At 33.6% G+C, this 24,596-nt stretch overlaps 2 protein-coding genes across 11 annotated transcripts in view; one reads left to right on the forward strand and one right to left on the reverse strand.

The window, feature by feature from the left end:
• LOC145265438 (RNA-binding protein 1-like) overlaps window positions 1-24,596 on the forward strand; it is a 616,457-nt gene that overhangs the window by 509,696 nt on the left and 82,165 nt on the right. For 3 of the 7 annotated variants that reach the window (XR_013864651.1, XR_013864653.1, XR_013864652.1), the window contains exon 5: window positions 2,209-5,609. The exons of the other annotated variants lie outside the window; for them this stretch is intronic. The gene's annotated coding sequence lies outside the window, so the exon portion shown is untranslated. The remainder of the gene's footprint in view (window positions 1-2,208; window positions 5,610-24,596) is intronic. 7 annotated transcript variants of the gene reach the window in all.
• LOC145265434 (toll-like receptor 2) overlaps window positions 1-24,596 on the reverse strand; it is a 370,324-nt gene that overhangs the window by 82,966 nt on the left and 262,762 nt on the right. For 3 of the 4 annotated variants that reach the window (XR_013864647.1, XR_013864646.1, XR_013864648.1), the window contains one exon: window positions 6,122-6,235. The exons of the other annotated variant lie outside the window; for it this stretch is intronic. The gene's annotated coding sequence lies outside the window, so the exon portion shown is untranslated. The remainder of the gene's footprint in view (window positions 1-6,121; window positions 6,236-24,596) is intronic. 4 annotated transcript variants of the gene reach the window in all.

Below are 24,596 nucleotides of genomic sequence, written 5' to 3' on the forward strand. Positions count from 1 at the left end.
CAAATTACATTTAAAACATATGGAATTAAGAATACTAACCCAAAGATATATTTTTTATATATCTCTTTAAAAAAATTTTTTTATAAAATATAGGGAGGTCAGGAATAACTGTCTAAGTAACCACATATGACCAACATGACTTACACATGCCAGGTATTTTACAGATTTTTAAATGTGGAATACTATTAAATAACCACATGAAATATCACTGTATATTAATGTTCTTTAAATTAAGCATCTCGAGGAAGTCTTAAAATAAAGATTGAAACGTTGATGAACATATAATTTGGTTTGTTTCTTTTTCATCACTTCATCATGTCGGAATATTATTCCTGTAATTTGCATCATATATATATATGATAATTTTTCCCTACCTCATTGACGAGTATCGCTTTTGTTTATACAGTATATTTTTTAGTAGTTTTATGCAGTATATTTTCTGAAAATGAATATACATATTTTTAGTACAGTTTTATAACTGTACTAAAAATGTGCTGCGTAAAACTGTATTGATTAAGCAAGAGTAAATGTTGTGTTACTTATCTGTACTTAACAATTAACTATTTTTTTATGTTTTTATGCATTAACACAAATTGAAGGCTAATATAGGAACTGTTTATCTGTATTGACCAATTGACATTAAATTCTAAATCTGTCCATTTGTCAGAATATCACTGATGTTAGTTCTAATAATGCTTTAATTTTAAAGACAATGGTTGATAGTTGGTATTGTTAGTTTGGAATTTCAGAATCTTATTATTGTTAAATGTAAGTATGCATTGACTTAAGTTTGATATGGTTGAATAGTATTTAATTTATAAGTGCATTTTTATCTGTAAGGGCTCTTAACATTATTTTCAATAGTTTTCTAAAATTCCTTCAGAATGTTAGTTTGGATGCTGTGTGAATACGTGAATAAAATCATGTAACATTTTTCCTATTGTTTTCCATTTCTTATTTATCGTTAAATGTTTAGTAGCTTATAATTAATTTTATTCTTGTTAATTAGAGGATTATGTCTCTGAATTTTTTAGATAAAGATTTATTATTCGTATTATTTGGATTCTTCAGACTACTGGTCTCATCTTGATTGTTATTTTAACAATGTTTCGACCTGTGTAACTGCTGATATTCTTCAGGTGTATCTTGTCAAACTCAAGAATCTTTCTGTTAAACTAGGGAATCTGCATGGAATTTCGAACGGAACCCTTTATTTAATCTATGGAAGTAGCATTCTGTCAGCCATGATTGGTTAGAAGTCTTAAGTAATTCGCAGTTATATTTTGAGTGTCATCCGCACTGAGGATTGAAACTTCAACCTCCAGAAGAGTGTAACTTTACAGCTGAATTTTACCAATACAATACACCATACGTTTACAAGAAGAGGGTTGGATGTTACATCGACTAAAATGTTGTGAAAATAACATTCAAGATGAGAAAAATCGTTTGAATAATTCAAATAATTAGAGGATTTTTATTTTTAAGGATATTCTAAGTATCTTTATTAAAACATTCGATTAAATTTCTTATCAACCAGATTTTTTCACTTTCTATGAAAACTTATTACATGTAAATTTACATCAAAGCATTTTCTTTATTACAAAATTGTTTTTAATGAATAAAACTTAAATTTTAACTTGTAATGTTTTAGATTATTGGTTTTTATGTTAACAACATTTCAACCAAGATTCAACCTTTTGGGGGTGCATCTTTTCAAACATGGGGGACTTTCAAGTTTAACTTGGAAATATCGAATTCTGTATAGAATTTCAAACTGAACCCTTTATTTAATCCACATGGGTAGATGTTTATGTTATTTTTAGTTATTATTGCTTGAACCTTCAATCTCCAGATGACTGCTACTTAGAACTGATTGTTTATCAACATTATAACCATTATGCCATGTATCCATGTGGACATAGTTCAACTAGAAAGTTCCCAAGTTTGAACAGGTGCATCTTAAGAAGATTAGCATTGACTGAAACATTATAAAGAAAATAACAATCCAGATAATGAAATTGCTTTGGAAAATTCTTTTTCAAAATCAATAATTTATTATAATCAAAATCTAGATTATAATTATCTTCCTCTCTTTCCATAGACACACGCATGCATGCACACACATACATATATTATATATTATCTGATGTTTCTTCTTTTTGTATTCTTGTTTGCACTGTTTAAAATAATTCCCTCCACAAATTACAGGGAACCTTATCTACTGTTATCATCCTACAGTCCCACGTGAAAAATCAAATATCCTCGAGAAAGTGTGTCCCCTCCTACTTCTTCAGGATTCTTCGACAGTGTGCAGTTGATAGAGTCTCACCTCCTTCTCCTCTGCCAGTCTGCCGTGATATGGCTTCGTTCACTGCTCTTCCCGGCCAAAATAAATAAAGACAACAAATCATCGTTGATGAGACTCTGCACCTTCTCAGTGTCACACATCTTATAAACCCGTCAAAATTTGGGCATCGTTCATCCGTCCGTCAATATCTACTTATCTGTCCATCAAACACAACAGTGAATACACCACCATCACCACTACTACCACCAATTACTACTACTACTACTGCCACCAGTAATACCATCCTACCTTTCAACAAATGGTAAACAAAAAAGGAAAATTGTGTTTGGTACTGCGGCAGCATCATAATCAATCTGCTTCACTTCTAGCATCACCATTTCTATTATACTGCTACTACCATTTTTACACTACTCTGTTCATCATTTTCAACGATCACCATCCTTGAACACCATCTCCACCACTACTACAATTATTAAACTCTTCCTGTAAGTCCCCAATCAGATAAAAAGCAAAACAAAAATACTTGACAATATTTCAAAGATGATCCTTTGTTATTTGAATTACATATATTGGATGGTTTTCATTCTCTTGTCAATTTCACAACGTTTTAACCTACTATGCACATGGTCAAGTGAAGATAAGCATTGGTAAAAAGAAAAAAAATATTCCTAAAGATGACTTTAGATGCATGTGTGTTGGCACAATGGAACAACCTCATCACTGAATGGAAACTATGTTCTCAAGCAAGTGATGAAACTCCCTGAAGGATATATGCTTTTTATGTGCTTTTTTTTATTCTACTTAGCTGTTGTCAGCTTGATCCTAATTGAAGCAACAAAATTCAATTGATGTTAAAACAAATTTAATGCAAAATAAGAGATAAATTTACCTGAGAAGATTAGATAACAAATCCTCAGGTTACCAACTACAAAAAAGTCACCTAAGGAAGACCAAAAGTAAATCGGTTGAAACGTTTTGAAAATTTTTAAATAAAGAAGAGAAAAACAATCTAAAATATGTAAATAAAAATACAAATTCTATTTTTGGTGGATGAAATATATATATATATATATATATATATATATATATATCAACTCTTGATGTATTTTCTTATGGTAACATTTCGGTTTTTTGTTTCTTTTTGTCCCAAAAGAGTAGCAAACAGCAATGCTGGTGTAACAATGGTTTGTGTATTCAAGTTTTTAAAAAAGTTGAAAAAATAACAATCCTGCCCATTTTCTTTTTAGTTCCAATTCCATTTTTCATTTTTGTTTGCTTTATCTTCCCTAAATTTACCAAATGTAAAATCCTACTCACTTTCTCAGCCATCGACCATTACTCCAGCAGTTAAAATGAACAGAGTTAGCACGACACCATATCTGATGTCACTCAAATATGAACAAAACTTTTAAAATACTCAAAACGATTTAGGTTTATTTCTTACAAAAATAAATTCTTACTTTTATAACGGTTATATCGTCATGTGCCAGTGTTGAAAATGCATTGCATGACTTTAAAAAGATTTCAATAAGAATATGAGTGACTGTGACATTTTGCAAAACTTCTACTTTTGATCAGTAAATGAAAGTTCTTTCTAATTTATCCCATCTGCCTAGAGTTAGCATATGTAGGTAAAATATCTAGATTAATCATTTTAGTCCACACCGGACATTCATGAATGCAGCCATAAATAAAAGATTGAGATAATACTTAATCCTCTCATGTTTATCAACACCCTTAGATGTATGACCTCCTAAAGAGAAGTGGATGTGTCTGATCAAACAATATGGATTGTGGCCACTCACTGAGAAGCAACAGATGTTCTGTTGATCACTTTCGCCAAAGACGATAATAGTTTAAACTTATGATATAATTCTATTCATTTATGGGTGGGGTGGTAAACATAATCATCATCTCACTTTATAATGCAGCCAAAGTTTGTTCTAAGAAGAAAGACAGTAATCTAATTCTTTTAGATTAATTCATCCAACTTGAATCAGTTTTCATAAGATGTCATGTCGATTTGACTTTGGCTTTGATAATAGGCTAGAGATCTTTGTCACTCTTGTCCAATTTCAATCTTCAAAAACTCTGGTGGATTTATTGCTATCTCATTACGCTGCGTCTCATGTAAAGATGAGGGGTTCACAGGGAAACCAGATGTTAGGTGTGTCACATGTGGTCGGCAAAGTTTTCTGAAAGTCAGGTTTTTCAGTTGAATCTTTTTGCCTTGTAGAAGCTGCCTTGCTTTTTGCCTACTTGAAGCTGCCTTGCTGATCTAATATTTCACTACCTCACTCAGAACAACAGAATTGGTTGTTTGTTTTTGTTTTACGGCATATCAACCCTTTTCAGGTTTAAATAACCTGCCCAATCCAGTTATTTTGAAGAAAAATCTTTTATATATATTTTTTCAAGTCAGTTTCTATTTAACCCATAGTTGGGACCCTAACAGGCACTGCCACTCTGGGTCAGAGTGGACCTGGGAGCAATGGCAATTAAAGGGTGGCTCCACACTCCCCAAAGCATGCAAACTGAGGCCTCACCATCGGATATAGTTTAAGGTCATATCCAGGACCCACAACAGAGGTATCATTAATGTTCAATCTGATGTTACCTTAGAGTCGAATCCTGAATCTTTCCATTTCTTCCTGACGTTTTCTACTATCTTCCTGCTAATATTGAAAAAGCCCAAAATCTCCATGTTGCAGATTCCAAGGAGAACCATGTCATCCAATTATTACCCAAAAGAATGAAGGCATTTTATGTGATTCTGCTTTTCATTTTTCAAGTTAAAAAAATATGAATTCATTTTTGTAAGAAAAATATGTTTTGAATATGTTTTATAAAAAAAAAATATTTTGAGACAAAATCCATTTGAAAATACATATTTTGTTTAATTTTGAAAAGGCATGGTGTTTGAATGATGTTCACTGTGCTGTCAAACTCTTTTAGCATATTGATGAATGTAAACTCAGTTCTTCTTTTCCTTCTTTCCCCCATTTTTAAAATCTATCTGATCAGTCTCATCTACTGTCACACCTTCTTTCTCTAACTTCTGCCTCTGAATGGTGTGGGGGGGGGATACTCAGTACATGAACTTTATTCTGAGTTTCTTGGATCTCTCCATTTATCATCAGAAAAGATAAAGAAAAAAAAACAAACATCAAAACAAAAGATGAAACATCATTTCTACTTATCATCCTCATCTACTACCACCACCACTACTACTGCAGCTGCAACTTCTGATGATGATGGTGATGCTGGTCATGATCATTGTGCTTTTTCCAGAAAATATGAGGTAGTGTAAATAATCAGTTAAATTCTCATTTTCTTTTTTGGTTTCAGAATTTTTGAGATGAGGATTAATAATGTGTATCATTTCGACTACTGTTCTCATCTTGTTGATGTAATTCTCACAATGGTTTGTAAGTGCCAATCTTCATTTGGTGCATCTTGTCAAACTTCGAAATTTAATTTTGAACTGAACCCTTTATTTAATCTACAAAAGTAGATTATTCCTATCCTGTCATCCAAAACCAGTCGGGTTAGTAATTCATAATGATATCCACATGGATCCGTGGTGCAAAAAATAAAATGCTAAGTAATAATCAATTCTAAGAGAACGTCTTTGGGGAGTTGAAATTTCCATCCTTAGTACAAGCATTATTAAAAATTTAATTGAATTCAATCTGATTATGGATGATTAATACATATGGATGGATTGTTCCTGCTTAAAGAACAATCTATCCTTGTGTAGAAAGAGCATAGTTTCAAATGCCATACAGATTTTTGAAGTTTGATAAGACTCACCTGAGGAAGGTTGGAAGTTACATCAGCTGAAAGTAGTGAGAACAGCATCTAAGATGAGAACAGTTGTCGGAATTCTTCATATTTTGACATCTTTTATTGTTTCTTTTTCTCTTCCTACAGTAAAACAATTTAAACCAATTTCATTAAAAAATATTGCTTTTGTATCAACAAAATGACAAAAAAAATTAGTATAGATATAAATAAGTAAATACATTAAAGAAGGTTATATTGAAGCAGTTATCTCCCAAAATGGATATCAAGTTTTATTGACTCATTTTGTCTGATTTTGGGGCAAATTAATCCACCCTATTAACTTGTTTTTTATTTCATTTTATTTATATTTAGTGCAAATTAGTCCACCGTGTAAATTATTTATCACAAAAGACACTTTAACAATAATAATATATGTTGAATAAGTCATAATTCTGGTGTTTAATTTGTAAAATATTTATATTTCATTTTCAATAAACACCGTTTGATTTTAGTTTTGTTTTTTTACAAAACAAAACATGCCTCTTTTTAACTCTACCACAAATCATATGTCTGGACGGAAACGCGCCCTTTGCCACAAAAAAATATCCAAACAAACCAAGAAAGGAGAACTGTAGTATTCACCTGGACAGGGATAAGATTAAAGGAATTATATTTTTCTTTTAAGTTACTTTAAAACTGGAAAATAAAAATGTAAAAAAAAAAAAAGAAGGCCACTAAAATCAGACAACAAATTAATATGGTGGATTAAGTCATACAAAATTCATTGTAAAAAATTGGCAGTCATTATAACTAAGAAGAAAAACAGATATATTTATTTATATCATTTTTGTTTATTTTATTTTTTCTTGAGCTATTGTGCTCTTCAATATTGAGATTTAGACATCAACCATATTTCGACTTATGTAACCTTCTTCGCGAGTATTATTTACTTATGATATTTTTCCCATGTCCAAACGTGAGTATTGTTATTTGTGTATTGTTTAAACTGACGTTTCCTACTTACTTAAATCCACTACATAATTTGCTTAATCTCTCCCTCTCTCTCTCTCATATATATGTGTGTGTGTGTGTGTGTGTGTGTGTGTGTGTGTGTGTGTGTGTAACCTTGTATGTCTGTCTGTGTGTGCACTGAACGATCTCTACCAAACTACTGGCAGGCATAACTTGACTAAATGTGTATCTTTTATGCATGCGCAAATATACATTTATATGGTAAAGTCGATTAATCTTTAAAGTTCAGATATTCATCTGTTGTTAGCTCAGATGTAAACAAATAAGGTTAGAAAGTTATATGTTTTAGTTTCGATTATTGCTGATGGCACCCAAGTCATTTTTTGTTTAACTTTCGAAATCGCTAATAATAACATAATAATCAATAACATAATAATCAATAACATAATAATCAATAGAGAATTGGCTCTATAATAATAAATACAAAATCTGCATAAATGAAAATATCATATTTATAAATATTTTATAACCGGACAATGGCAGGCGGCCAGCTACTTTCTATATGAATCAGCATTTGTTTTGGATTTGCTACTTGAGATGTTAGAATTAGTTCCCCACATTCTTTATTAGAATTAGGTACTTACAAAAAGGGCGCTAACATCGCATAAAATTGGTTCAATGTATTCAATAGAACTTGAACCTGTTGAGTTGGTACATACTAAACGACCCTCCCACCACCCCTGCTTATTTTGATGTTATTTTTTTTAATACATGAACACTCATGCATGGCATATGTAATTGCATGCAATGTGATTTCTTAGAAACCATTGCATTGTACACAAGAGTTCTATCCCAGAAATAAAATTCAGTTCTCTCATGAGAGAAAATAGGAACAATCCTCAAAGATTAGCATTGACATTAAAATGAGACAGTTTCTAGAAAGATGATGAGTCACAATAGAAAAGGCGGATGAGATTTAGTAAGTAGTAGAGTGGGGGGTGGGAATATTTTTATTTAATGCCATCATTCATCAGAGTACATTTTGGAAGAACTTATCAATGTTAAGCAAGTACAAAGACACCTTTGCAACGATTAACTCCAACAAACCAGCCAACTTAGTATAAAACGTCTTTTAAAAAAACTAACAGAATTTGGTGAATAAACGAATTGATCATCTGATCTAATATATAAATATGAAACTATAATCTCAGCTTTCTACAACCATTGCATTTTTTCGTGCTTTTCTTAACATTTCATCTTCTTCATCATGACAATGCACCTGCTCATATCACTCTGAGCATCTGAAAGTTCCTAGCCAATAAGAAGAGCACAGTCGTTTTGAAACAACTTATTTGCTCAATCAAAACATTCTGTAAATTGTTCCAGCATGACGATTAAGGGGATCATCAACAAAGTCCATTTTGAAAGCGATGACAAGTATTTAGGCATCAGTAAAAAAATAAATAAAATAAGTTGTCAGCAATAAGTTCATGTTCAAAAATCCCAAACAGCAAAGGGATCATCAGGTAATCCCAAAAAGAGGGTAAAAAATCCAATCTCACACCCACTAACCAAACTCCAACTTAATCTCTGTTAAATTAAATGACGACTTTTATTTGAAAAGTAAATTTTCTGATTTGCTGTGCTACTCGGGCTATAAATAAGATGAGCATAGTTAAATGACAGGTTAATTTCTTCATTATTTTTCCTTGCAGACCACACCTTTAATTCGTTTTTGAGATAGGCGATTCTTGTTATAAACATGGAAGCCATAAAGAAGGCTCAGCAACAGAGTTGATGAGCATTCCAGTAGAATCCTTTCAGAATTATTAAAACAATTCCCAAACTATCCCTGACTTGAAGAGGATTATCACTGTCAAACTCAGGACAGAAAGGATTGTGTATTGTATTGACGTTTTCATGGGTGACATTTGGGGATTGAAGACTGTAAACTGTTTGTAACACCAGTCCCTTTACTTTTCAGATAAGTCTCTCTCTCTCTCTCTCTCTCTCTCTTTCTCTCTTCATATATATATGTGTGTGTGTGTGATTCAATATGGGAAACATTTATACAAGCAATGTTACTAAAAGATAAACATTTAAAATATTGAAAAAATATCCAAATGTAAAAAAACATCAGCCAACAAAATGCACAAATATTCATCAATAATTACATTTAGAGAAAAGGAAATTGCATCAGCCAAAAGATCATGTGAAACAAAAATTGATGTGGACAAAAGACTAATATGTTAAAACAAAGTATTGGCTTCCCCAAAAAAATAGAAAAATTAACAAATATTTTTCGGTACTTGTGCATTTAACGAACCAGACGTAACTCAGCATTTGCTCGGCTTTGTCCGGCGCATGACGTCAACAGCCGGATAAAACCGAGCGAGTAGACGAGAATTTCGCTATCAATTGGAAGAGTGTTAAAACATAAGAAACGCTGAATTGAAGAAGGTGAAAAAAAGTTTTGTAAAAAGAAGCGACGAAAAATATGAATCTTATGAACCAGCTACAGACCCCAGAGGCTGTACTAAACTTTTGCTAGCAACAGAAATTGTTGGCAAAAGCGAAAAGGTGTTTCCACTGCGGCCAGGATTGCTTACTTGCCAAGAAAACAAGCCTTTCCGACTGGTATGGTTGGCGGTGTCGAAATGTAAAATTTCGCCGTTGGACCTCCATCAGGATTGGGACCTTTTTCGAAAAATCGAGACTAACTATCGCATGTATCACAAAGCTAATATATTTATGGGCGTTCGAGATGGCCTTGACAAAAAATCTCCATCGAGAATGTGGGTTACGTTCTCGCCACACAATTGTGAACTGGAAAAATTTCCTGCGTGATATATGCAGGGACTATTTTCTCAGGAATCCCCGGCAGATTGGAGGCCCAGGCCATACGGTAGAAACTGGTGAATCGGTTTTTAACTGCAGAAAACACAACGTCGGCAGACTTCTGACACCGGTCTGGGTCTTCGGTGGATATGACCCCGCCGAAAAGGAGGGTTTCTTGGTCACTGTACCAAATAGGAACGTGGAAACTCTCCTTCCACTAATAAAAAAAATACATTTTGTCAGGGACCACGGTCGTTGGAGGGCTTATAACAAAGTGGGAGGAAAGGGGTATCACCATTTGACGGTGAACCACAGCCTGAATTTTGTTGATCCCATAACACAGGCAACCACAAATCATGTGGGGCGAATGTGGAAGGAAGCCAAGCAACGAAATAAACGAGAATGCGGTAGCAACCGGGAACTTTTGGACACATATCTTATTGAGTTTATGTGGAGGCAAAAGTTTGGTAGGCAACCTTTTGACTCCATAGCCGAAAGCTACCCGGTTGGTAAGGAGGAGCTTCCTATCGCTACCTCTTCTCCGTCTACTTTGTCGTCTAAAGCCCTCCAAAAGTCTGAGGAAAATATATCCTCCTGAAAAAAAAATTTGTATATATCACGCATGGATTCTGGTAAAAAAAAAAAAAAAAAAAATCCTTATTTCTGGCAATGTTTTTATTGCCTTTTTTTTTTTAGGCTTTTTTCTTTTTTACGTGTTTAACAAACAAAAAATGTTTAGTTTTTAACTAAAACAAAATAAAGGTTCATAAAATGAAAACGATGTTTTTGTTTCGTTAAAAACTGAAAAAAAAAAATTTATATTATTTAACAAAAAAACGTGTTTTATATGTATTTATTTTGCAAACAGAAAACAATTTCAAAACAAAATACTAATAAAAAAAAGCATAAATGAACGGTAGGTTTTTGCCTTTTACTTATTTATTTTTTTTATGTTTCTACATTTTACAATTTCATTGTAGTTATTTTGTTGTAGCGTTGTTTTTATTTTATCGCCAACGCTCGGTTTTATCCGGCTGTTGACGTCATGCGCCGGACAAAGCCGAGCAAATGCTGAGTTACGTCTGGTTCGTTAAATGCACAAGTACCTATTTTTCTTTTATTTGTTTTTCTTTCTTTTTTGATTCCAATTAAATACTTTCCAAAATTACTAAAATTACCACAATAATTAATGTAAACATGAATATATAAGTAAAAAGATAAAAATGTATCCATTTTTAAATTGAGTTAATTTGATCTGTATGTCTTATAGTGGGAAGTTTGGTTATTAACCCGGATCTAATGTTAGTGTTTGGAGTGATGAAAAGTAACATTTTTTTTTTTTTTTTGCTTAAACAAAACATTGCACTATTAAAAATTAATTTCCCCAAAAATAAATAATAAAAAATAAAAAGCCATCCTTGAAAATATTATTTTTTCTCATCATGGTTTTTATATTCACAAGATACAACTTCCAATTTTCTTCAATCAATTTAAAAAAGCAAATTCAAGACTGCAATAAAAAAAAAACTGTAAAATTTAAAAAGAGAAAAAAAAGGCAACACTCCAAAATTTGTTTAAAGTATTTTCTTTATTTTAAATTAAAAAAAAAACAAAAAAAACTCTGGAGCAACGGATTAACAGCGAAAAAAAAAAAAAAAAATGTAAAAAAGAAAAAATTAAAGGCCTGTTTATCAACAAAATACATTAATCTGTTTCTGTTATGCTGTTGAAAGTAATGATCAAACAAATATATGAATTGCTTCAGTTTCCAAACTAAAATGAAAAGTTTACCCCAAAAAGATGCCTTCATATTTGCATAAGTGAAGTAGAATTTCAAATAAATGAAATAAAATAGATTAAATACATAACGTGTTGTTAGAAAAAGCTGGTAAGATAGGTATTAACAGCCATTGTTTAAATGCAGGCAAGAGAATATTGTCTGTTGGAAAAATAGATTTTTTGACGATAATCTGTCATTCTTAAAAGGCTGATTAGTCATGAAATCAGGTTCTAATGAGGAAAATGAGGAAATCTGAATAATTGAATGTATCTTGAATGACCTGCGTTATTGTTTGCTGTACATGAATTATATGATGTAGAAAACGAAAATAATGAACTTAAATAAAATAAAATTAATTAAGTGATTATTTTAGTATTATAAAACTGCTATTATTATATTTTGTAAAACTGGAATGTGAAAGAAAGCACTCTGAATTTAAAAAAAAAAACTCCAAAAACACGACACCCAGAACTTGAATTGAGTAGTCATTATTTAGGTTGAAAATATATAGTATGTATCAGACAATAGAATTAGCATAAAAATGAAATACAAATAGTATTAAAATAAACCTGTGAAGAACAGTACCAGTGAAATGGGTAGCTGTGGGAGTAAGTGTCATTATGAAAGTAAAAATACCTTCAACCTCTTGTGTAGATGACTGTATTAGAGGTTACTGAGCAAACCAAAAAAAAACATCAAAGATATTTTAAAAGGGAATAAAAAGAATGCATATTTTCTGAAAACATGAGGAATTGACCTAATTGTTTGGCAGCACATAATTAGCACAAGAAGGTTTAAGTTCAAAATCTATGATGTCAAAAAAAATAAGGGAAAAATTCATTTCCTTATAAAAAATAATCATAATGAAACTTTCCACAGCTTATAAATTGATATGGACAAAAAACATTTAAATTGTTAAAAGTTCTTTATTGAGTAAATAGCGGGACAGGTTAACTAATGTTGCCTGGTGGAAGCATGATCCCCCCTCGTAAAAAAATTAAACTACAGTTGTTGCTGGTGGCCACTGCTTTTCCTGGCAAATTGCAGACAGTGGTGGCCATGGCAACTGTGGGCGAAATATAAAAAAAAAAGAAAGTAAGGGAATGTGTAAATGCAGAGGTACACCGCCAAAAATGGCCGAAAAATCAAGTTGTTGTTGTTTTTTAAAACGAAATTACATTTATTAAAATCCATTATTTCTGAGTAACTTTTTTTTCCAGAAAGATAAAACCCTAAATTTTATCATATAGAAAACAGAATAATGTAAAACTTTTCTACTATTTTTAATTCAATTTTAAATGTTAAATTTTCCCAAAAAGTTAATTGACATTTTTTGTCTTGCACAAAAAAACGTACATAAATATTTAAAAAAAAAAAAAAGAAGGTTTTTGAAATAATTTATTTATTTGTTGTCTAACTAAGATTTAGGGTGATTTTCTATGAGAATATGCAAAAATATTATAATATAAGTACCTGGATTTCAAATAATTCCACTTATTCATATAGGCGACCAGTTACTTTGCGTCGATCTAGACAATGTTTACGTTTGTGCTTGATAAAAAGCAAACTATGGAAGACCAAACAGGCCAAAAAAACTTATTTTTCAGTGACGAAAATTTCAATGTATTATTAACGCTGAAGCTGGCCAGTACCAGATGGGTGACCATTTGTATGAGTTTGGTTTTTAATGTGTATGTGTGTGGGGGCCAGGCTCCCATGGGGGGGGGCAATTTAAAGCAGAATAAAAAAATATTATTTCAGCGCGTTTGGTCCACCGTAGGCGAAAGGCGGCAAACGTTTTCAAACGGGATCGAAAAAATGATGCTATTTTTAACACAAAGGGCACAATATTTATCGAATTTTTTTTTTTTTTTTTGCATCGATTCTTCAATGCATGCCCTGTTTAATAATGGTCATGCATTATTCGGCTCGCTAAAAAAAATTGTTAATTTATTTATCAAAGATTTTAAAATGGCTTTTTTCGTATAAATATTCAAAAAAATTTTTTTTTTGTTTTGCTTAACTTAAATTAATTATTTTACTTAACATATTCACCGAATTTCACACTTCAAAACTCAAAAGCGGGATAATTAAACACAATCGAAGTTCTGATATTCAGACGTCAAAATAAGGTATGCAAACAATTTTTTTTTTTTTTTTTTTAAATCTATAATCCTGTCCCTTACAACAACACAATATGTTTTGTTCAGTTTCAGATGATTATTTTAAGCATATTTAGAACCCCCTCAAAACAAGGGGGGGGGGGGTTGTAAGCAAATATATATATATATATAAATATCGTTTATGAAAAATAAGAACACTGTTATAAAGTTCATTCTTCTCTTAATAATCGCTGAAAATTTCGTATTGATTGGATAATTACCTGATTTTTGGTAGATTTTTAAAAAGACAGTCTGTCAAAAAGTACTTACCTGCCCCCCCCTCAGTTTTGGCGGTGCCTAAGCTAATGTAAACATTTACCCTCCCCCAAAAAGTAAAAACAAGTTAAAAGAATAAAATACAAAGTTAATGTTTGTGCAGTCTAGCAAAAGTAGTAAAAACACAACTTTCTGTAGCCACTGTAATTTATGTTCAAACAAAAGCCTAGTTAATCGGTATCTTTTTTATTTTTTATCAGAGCGTTTTTTTGGGGGAGGGGGTATGTGGAATGTGAACATATGTATACATCCATCATCGAGAAAAATCATTCAATATTACCACTTTCCCAGGTTTTTAGGGGCGCTGAAAACAAAAATAACTTATAGTTTCTAAGATATGGAGAATGTTAGTTTTTAAAAAGTGGGAATGACTTTCCTCTAATAATTTTAGGTAAAATGAGCCACTTGTTTTTTTTTTGGGGGGGGGGGGTACATACAATAAACTAAATTTAATGTAAACTGAGCACCCACACGTTGACCGCTACCCCGCCCCCAAGAAATATTAGATGCTTAAATTTATGGGAGGAGTCGGACCACACAATCGACTTGGAATAAAAAATTTTAAAAAATTATTTTTATTTTAAAACATGTTGAAAACACTGATTTTGTATAAAAAAAACTTTAGTGATGATCATATTTATTGGCACGGTAAAATAAAAGTTAAATTTTGTCTAATAAATTCTAAAAAAGGGATTAAATTAAAGAAAATAACAAAGTATATTATGTATTTTTGACTGGCCTTTCCGATGCAGCAATCGGATTTTAGAAAATATAAATAACAAAGGAACAACAAACATAATTGCAAAAAACCCTTGTTCAAAATTATTGGCACGGCTTTGTTTTTCTTTTAGTATCAGTATAATATCAATCAATTTTCGGTTTACGTGCTTTCTGAACTTTTTTAAAGCCATATTATGCTTGTTTAACGCTAATTCAGTGAATAATTTTTTTCAGATAATTTTTAGATAGCGATTTATTTAAACTATTATAAGTGACTAAATTATAATTTTCAATCGCCATGGTTAAAACTAAGGAACACAGCGAAGACGTCAGGAAGCTTGTTGTAGCATGCCATACCAATGGGGAGGGCTATGATAAGATTTCAAAGAAGCTAAACCTTCCCAAATCCACTGTTAGAGCCATAATAAACAAGTTCAAATCGCAAGGCCACGTTATGAGTTTAGAGGGTAGAGGGAGAAAAAGGATTCTTTCCCCAAGAGATGAACGGAAAATTGTTCGACAAGTAAAACAAAACCCAAGGATCTCTGTTGGGGAGATTGTTGATGAACAGAGCACCTCTGGAGTGAATGTATCTCGACATACAGTTGGTAGAGTTTTGAAGAGAGCTGGTTTAAAAGCATGTCGTCCGAGAAAGACTCCCTTATTGAAGCCTATGCACCTGAAAGCAAGGCTAGCCTTTGCAAAACGTCATATTGATAAAGATGTTGCATTCTGGAAACGTGTTCTATGGACTGACGAAACGAAAATAGAGTTATTTGGCCATAATAAAGTGTCTTATATTTACAGAAAATCTGGCGAAGCTTTCCTGCCTAAGAACACCATACCCACAGTGAAGCACGGTGGAGGCAGTTTGATGTTTTGGGGATCCTTTGCAAGGCGACTTGTTAAGGTCACAGGTAGCATAAAAAAGGAAGATTATGTTAAAATATTGGATGAAAACCTGAAAGACTCTGCTAAAGAGCTCTCACTTGGTCGTCGTTGGTGGTTCATGCAAGATAATGACCCAAAGCATTCGGCTAAACTGACTAAGAAATGGCTTGGGGACAATCATATTAATGTTTTAGAGTGGCCATCACAAAGCCCAGACCTTAATCCAATTGAAAATTTATGGAGAACATAAAAACTGAGGGTAATGCAAAGGAAGCCTAAGAATCTTATTCAATTGGAGGATTATTGTCAGGAAGAGTGGGCTAAAATTACTACTGAAGAGTGCAACAACTTGGTTGTAAACTATGAAAAGTGACTGAGGAAGGTAATCAAGGCCAAAGGCTATACAATTGATTATTAAATAAATCGTGCCAATAATTTTGAACAAGGGTTTTTTGCAATTATGTTTGTTGTTCCTTTGTTATTTATTTTTTCTAAAATCCGATTGCTGCATCGGAAAGGCCAGTTAAAAATACATAATATACTTTGTTATTTTCTTTAATTTCATCCTTTTTTAGAATTTATTAGACAAAATTTAACTTTTATTTTACCGTGCCAATAAATATGATCATCACTGTATATATATATATATACATACTGTGACGTCAGAGCAAAACGAACATTCAATCTCTCTACCTCTCTATCTATCTGGCGTTAAGACTTACTTTCTATATATATATATATATCTCTCTTCTTAAAATCTAATGAGCCAGACAACTCCCTCTCTCTGTAAATGATGTGGCGTGGCAGACACTTGGCTGAGGGAAGTGGGGCAGAGGTTGGGTGTGAATATCGCCGTAACGAGCGGAAATACGTCGGCATGGCAACCAGACAGCGAACATTTGTGTCGGGAAAATCGGACCACGAGGGATTGGAAAATAAGAAATAAACAGTTGGCGAAAAGAAGCGATACAGCCCGGTATACAAACATTATCTCTGAGAATCGGACCTCATCGAAGATTGAGATTTGAATCAATTGAATTGCGGATTATTAGTCAAATACAATCGTATTGTCGATTGAACTCAACATTTAATCTGGTTGAGATTTGAATTAATTAAATTGCGGATTATCGTTCAAATACAATCGTATTGTTGATTGAATTCATATATTCTTCTTTGGAACTAAGATTCGAGGAAGAGATAGATTTTCGCCATCTCAACTTTTTTCTTGGATATTGTGTTTGCGAACTTATGATCCGTGTTTACCGTAACGGACAAAACAGATAAGTTTGGCCTATCTCATGCCAATATCTTTTCTTATCCACAAACTTTTATACATATTGTACTGTAATTGCATGTCGCATACATCTGGCAAACATCCCCAAAAATATGTCTATCTCGCTCATTCTTTTTATCGGAGCTTTTTCTTCTTCTTTTTTTGTATATAAAAGTCTTCCTTGAATTTTAAACTTTGAGTGTTTGTTTCGTCATTCAGTGCTCTGTTTTTTTCCATTCCCCTTAATGATATGTTTCGCTGGTTGATCCGACATCCGACGATTAACCGAAGATAATTATGAGATATTGGATATAAAATAAAATAAATTTTTGTGTCTCGATCTGATTGCCAATCAATTCGGTCATCCATTAACCGGGTCGTGACATAATTTGGGGGCTCAGTCCGGGAATCTCATTACTTTTTATCTTTATCCGAAATCTGTCAATTGGGGAGACGAGCAGAAGTAGAAATGTCTACAGTAGAGGAATTCTGAAGAAACCCATCGGCGGAGCAGTTATTAAAATTGAAGAAGGACGACGCATTCGTAATAGGACAACAGCTCCAATTTGATGTCAGATGATCTATGAGGAAAGCTCATCTTCATAAGATAATTGCAGAACACATGGTCGACAACGATGTATTCGAGGATGAGATACTGGACAAATTACAGGTAGAACCTCAAGAAGTGACATCAGCACAAATCGAGCTCGAGAGGGCAAAAATAATGGCCAGAGCAGAGATAGAAAAAGCCTGAATAGAGCAGGACACCAGGAAATTAGAACTGGAACTCCGAGAAAGAAATTTTGGATCAGGCAATAAAGAATTTGACTTAGCGAAGCAAGTCAGGCTAGTACCAAAATTCAAAGAAGACGAGGTCGACGAATATTTCCAGCACTTCGAGAAAACAGTGATTAATCTGGAATGGCCGAATCACACGTGGACGATGCTATTACAAACCGTTATAAGCGGCAAGGCGCAAAAAGCATACGCGTCGTTGACGATCGAGGAATGTGCAAACTACGAGACGGTAAAAAAGGCGATAATGGCGGCATACGAGCTATTACCAGAAGCATACCGGCAAAAGTTTCGAAACTATCGAAAAAACGAAACTCAGTCCTATACGGAATTCCTTAGACAGAAGGAAACATACTTCGACCGATGGAGCGCATCAGAGGGAGACTACGAAAAGCTGAAACAATTAATTCTCATCGAAGAATGTAAAAAGGGCTTGAGTGACCAACTGCGGCTTTATGTAGAGGAGAGGAGAGTTGGAATGGCACGCGAATTAGCTACTTTAGCAGATGAACATGCCCTGACACATAAGACGTTCAAAGCAAAGCACAGCTACGCGGGAATACCAACCATGTGAGGAAAAGGCCACTATACACCGATCGAGAGTGTGCCAGCAAGAAACCATCCTCCGATAAAAGGCAGAGAAAGGCAGGAGATAACTTGCTTCTATTGTGGAAAGATCGGCCATATAGCCAGGAATTGTAGAAATCAATTCAGTCGGGAAGAGAAATGTCAAACCACACCCCAGGGGATAGTGTCGCGAAAAGAAATAGAGGACGGCTATAAACCATTCATAGCTATGGGACTAGTGTCACAGAAGAACGATAGTGGGAACACCTCGAAAGTTAAAATAATGAGAGACACAGGAGCATCACAGTCCCTGTTGCTAAGAAGGCGACTCCCCAAAGGAAGACGATCCGATACGGGTGAACATGTCGAAATTAAAGGCATAGGCGGAAAAGTCACGAAAGTCCCAATCCATCAAATAAACCTCGAATCGAAATGGATTTCGAAAATGATAAAAATAGGGGTAGTCGAAACTCTACCGATCGAGGACGTGGATATGCTTTTAGGAAACGACTTAGCTGGATCCAGAGTAATGGCTATGGGTATACCAGAACAGAGGGAGGTCAGAAAATGGGCGCCAAAAGCGAACCCAAATCAGAAAAAGGCGGGAGTGGTGACGCGCGCACAAACTCGAACACGTAGCAGAGAGGAGGAGGTGGAGGAGGAAAAACATAGGCAGCCAGAGGAGATGGCGGGAAGATCAAGAAAAGGCACAAACTACTGACAAGAAAGGAAGATGGCGAACACAACATCTTACGTGATCAAACCACTATGGAAGATCTTATCAAAAAACAGAAGATGGATCCAAGCCTAAAGAAATATTTCGATTTGGCCGAAGGGAATATTGAAAAAGATAATAGCACCTCGGAATATCATATCTGCAATGGGATCCTGATGAGAAGATGGAGACCGAAGAATACCCCTGATATCGAAGACTGGGAAAATAGAGATCAGGTAGTAATATCTCAGGACTACCAGGTGCTTATCTTAAAAGCAGCACATGAGATGCCGTTAGTGGGACATTTGGGGATAAATAAATCTTACGACAAAATAACTAGACACTTTTACTGGCCAGGGATAAAAAGAGATGTAGTAAAGTTTTGCAGCACATGCCATACGTGTCAGATAGCGGGAAAGGCTAATTCGAACATACCTACAGCTCCATTACAACCTATACCTATCACCGGCGAACCATTCAGCAAAGTGATCATAGACTGCGTAGGACCCCTACCCCGAACAAAGCAGGGAAACAAATATATATTTACAATTATGTGCGCAACATCCAGATTCCCAGAAGCTATACCATTAAGAAACATATCATGTAAGAAAATAGTTGGAGCTCTGGTGAACTTTTTTACAAAATTCGGTTTGCCACAAGATATACAATCTGATCAAGGATCAAACTTCACTTCCAAGATCTTTCAACAGGCCATTGAACAACTGAGCATCGAAGCGATTCGAGCGAGCACATATCACCCTGAATCCCAAGGGGCGCTCGAGCGATTCCACTCCACATTGAAAAGCATGCTTCGAGCATACTGCACGGAGAGTCAAAAAGAATGGGATGAAGGACTACCTTTCGTTATGTTTGCAGCGAGATAAGCTACCCAAGAGTCACTCGGATATAGCCCATTTGAGCTGATATACAGACACTCAGTCAGGGGACCATTAAAACTAATAAAAGAAAAATGGCTGGTGGACACTTCAAGACAACCGAATTTGTCGGAATACGTACTGAATATGAGAAAACGGATAAGGGAAGCAAACGACTTGGCTAGGGAACATTTGGAGCACACCCAAACCAAAATGAAATTAAGATATGACAAAAAGACGATCCAACGGGAATTTGAAGTGGGGGACGAAGTACTTCTTCTATTACCAATGAATACCCATCCACTCATATCCAAGTTCCAAGGACCTTATAAGGTTATAAGGAAGGTCAGTGACCTAAACTATATCATCGGAACACTGGATAGAAGAAGGAAAACTCAAAAATGCCACATAAATATGCTGAAGTCATATTATAGCAGAAATGAAGAAATGGCAAAAATAGCCGCATGCGAACCGGAGTTGAGTGAGAGCGAAACATGTGATAGTCATGATTATTATGACGTGCTCCAAGAAAAATCACCTAAACTTCAGAATTCTGCAATCTTGGAAAAGCTGGGGGAGAAATTGGATCACTTGGGCACAACAGAACGGGAGGAGTTATCGAAGTTCATCGAAAGTTTCAGATGCTTATTCGGAGACTTGCCTAGCAAATCGAAAATAGCAGTACATGAAATCGATGTAGGAGATGCAAAGCCCATCAAGCAACATCCTTACCGGATGAATCCGAATAAAGCTAAGCTGATGAAAGCTGAGACGGATTATATGCTACAGCATAATCTTATAGAACCCAGCTATAGTGTTTGGGCATCTCCATGCGTTCTTGTAGACAAGCCAGATGGATCGAAGCGATTCTGCACCGATTACAGAAAGGTGAATCGAATAACGGCTACAGATGCTTATCCCATACCCAGAAAGGATAGATCGAATAGGAAATGCCAAGTATCTAACGAAATGTGACTTACTTAAAGGATATTGGACGGTACCTCTATCCAAGGCGGCCAAAGCAATATCAGCCTTTGTTACGCCGGAAGGCAGTTTCCAATATCGCGTCATGCCCTTTGGACTTAAAAACTCCCAGGCAACATTCGTCCGAATAATGGATAAATGTTTGAGAGGCGTAAAGGGCGTGGATACCTATATACACAACATCGTGATCTATAGCGATACATGGGAGGCCCATATGGACACAATAAGAGAAGTCTTTCACAGGTTACAGCAGGCCAAACGATTAACCTAGCGAAAGTGAATTTGGAAAAGCTACAGTGCAATATTTAGGGCATACATTGGGATATGGAAAAATATCACCCCAGGAGGCTAAGATTAGCAAAATCATGAATTACCCTGAACCGAAGAACGTAAAGGATATCAGGAGATTCTTAGGCCTAGCAGGGTATTACAGAAGGTTCTGCCCGAACTTCTCCGATCTTGCTAACCCATTAACCGAATTACTTAAGAAAAGAACAAAATTCTTGTGGACAGAAGAATGCAGAGAAGCCTTCTCTAACATAAAGAGGAAGCTAAGTACTGGACCAGTGCTGCAAGCACCGAATTTCAACAAACCCTTTTCTCTAGCTACTGACGCTAGCGATAATGGCTTAGGATCAGTGCTTTTACAAGAGGATGACGATGGAGATGTCGATTGGCCAGTCTATAGCCGAAGAACTTACAGGAAAGCATCGATCCGCCAGAGAGTATAGTTCATTGGGGGGGGGATTGCTACACACACATATATATATATATATATATATATATATACACAGACATATATATACATATGTGATGATTGCAACGTCTTGTCAGACAAGTACCACTCCTTCAGACACTTAAAGTCCATGAGCCCAAAAATTGATTTTTTTTTAGTCCTACCGGTGAATTCACATGCTCAAGCAGGCATGACACGGAAGATGGTCATTGAGATCAATTATTACATGCTTCCAGCATTTCAAGCCTCCACGCGTCACAACTTTTCCATCGCCACAGGATCACTTTTATAGACAAATGGCTGAGGGAGTATCTATACACAAATGATTACAGAGTCTTAGCTTTGTACAACAGCTGTCTCTCTCTCAGTTCAAAAATGTTGAGATCCAGCAACAAGCAAGAACAAGAAAGCCAGCAACAAGTTAAACGGCAGACCAGCATAATGCGAGTACTGTTCTCCCACTTTATGGTTTTTTAAATCAGAGATTTCCGTCTGCTAGACAGATTGCTGGCTTACAGGAGTCCTCCCCACCCCAACACACACGGTACTAATTGGCCGTTGAGCCCGAAAAATGGTTCATTCACCCTTTGGAAGGTCTTGTTTTTAATCCATCAGGATGACTAGCAACCCTCCTCACAAAACAAGTCTGGTGGGGATACCAGTTCAGTCGCCAGTGACCCGACCCAATAGCATATGACATTACCTATACATATATGCAAACATACATAACTATATATATATATATACATATATGTGTGTGTGTATATATATATATATATATATATATATATATATATATATATATATGAATATATATATATATATATATTTATACACATATATATGAATATATATATATACATATATATTTATACACATATATATGAATATATATATATACATATATATTTATACACATATATATGAATATATATATACATATATATTTATACACATATATATGAATATATATATACATATATATTTATACACATATATATGAATATATATATACATATATATTTATACACATATATATGAATATATATATACATATATATTTATACACATATATATATGAATATATATATACATATATATTTATACACATATATATATATGAATATATATATATATACACATATACCTATATGAATACACATATATACATATATGTATACACATATACCTATATGAATACACATATATATACATATATGTATACACATATACCTATATGAATACACATATATATACATATATGTATACACATATATATACATATATGTATACACATATATACATATTTGTACATGTACATATAGTTGCATACATATATGTACATATACATATATATACATGTAGTTACATACACACACACATATGTATACATATAGTTACATACATATATATATATATATAGTTACATACATATATATACATATAGTTACATACATACATATATATACATATAGTTACATGCATACATATATATACATATAGTTACATACATATATATACATATAGTTACATACATACATATATATACATATAGTTACATGCATACATATATATACATATAGTTACATACATACATATATATACATATAGTTACATACATACATATATATACATATAGTTACATACATACATATATATACATATAGTTACATACATACATATATATACATATAGTTACATACATACATATATATACATATAGTTACATACATACATATATATACATATAGTTACATACATACATATATATACATATAGTTACATACATACATATATATCTAGTTACATACATATATATATATCTAGTTACATACATATATATATATATATATATATATATATAGTTACATACATACATATATATATCTAGTTACATACATACATATATGATGATTGCAACGTCTCTTGTCAGACGAGTGCCACTCCCTCAGACATTTAAAATCCATGAGCCCAAATAGATGAGGGAGAATCTATACAAATATGATGTTACAGAGTCTTAGCTTTGTACGACAGCTAAGTCTCTCTCTCGGTGCAAAATGTTGAGATCCAGCAACAAGCAAGAGCAAGATAGCCAGCAACAAATTGAACAGCAGACCAGCTTAATGCGGGTACTGGTCTTCCGCTTTATGGTTTTTTAAATCAGAGATTTGCTTCTCCTAGAAAGGTTGCCTTCAGCACGGCTTACGAGAGCCCTTTCTACCCCAATACACATATACACACACAAATATACATATATATACATATAGTTACATACATACATATATATATACATAGTTACATACATATATATATATAGTTACATACATATATATAGTAACATACAGATATATCCATATATACAGTTACATACATATATATATATATATATATATATATATATATATATATATATATATATATACAGTGATGATCATATTTATTGGCACGGTAAAATAAAAGTTAAATTTTGTCTAATAAATTCTAAAAAAGGGATTAAATTAAAGAAAATAACAAAGTATATTATGTATTTTTAACTGGCCTTTCCGATGCAGCAATCGGATTTTAGAAAATATAAATAACAAAGTAACAACAAACATAATTGCAAAAAACCCTTGTTCAAAATTATTGGCACGGCTTTGTTTTTCTTTTAGTATCAGTATAATATCAATCAATTTACGGTTTACGTGCTTTCTGAACTTTTTTATAGCCATATTATGCTTGTTTAACGCTAATTCAGTGAATAATTTTTTTCAGATAATTTTTAGATAGCGATTTATTTAAACTATTATAAGTGACTAAATTATAATTTTCAATCGCCATGGTTAAAACTAAGGAACACAGCGAAGACGTCAGGAAGCTTGTTGTAGCATGCCATACCAATGGGGAGGGCTATGATAAGATTTCAAAGAAGCTAAACC

This window comes from Euprymna scolopes, chromosome 40, assembly GCF_053919585.1.
Source record: "Euprymna scolopes isolate OS-2025 chromosome 40, ASM5391958v1, whole genome shotgun sequence".
Lineage (NCBI taxonomy): Eukaryota > Metazoa > Mollusca > Cephalopoda > Sepiida > Sepiolidae > Euprymna > Euprymna scolopes.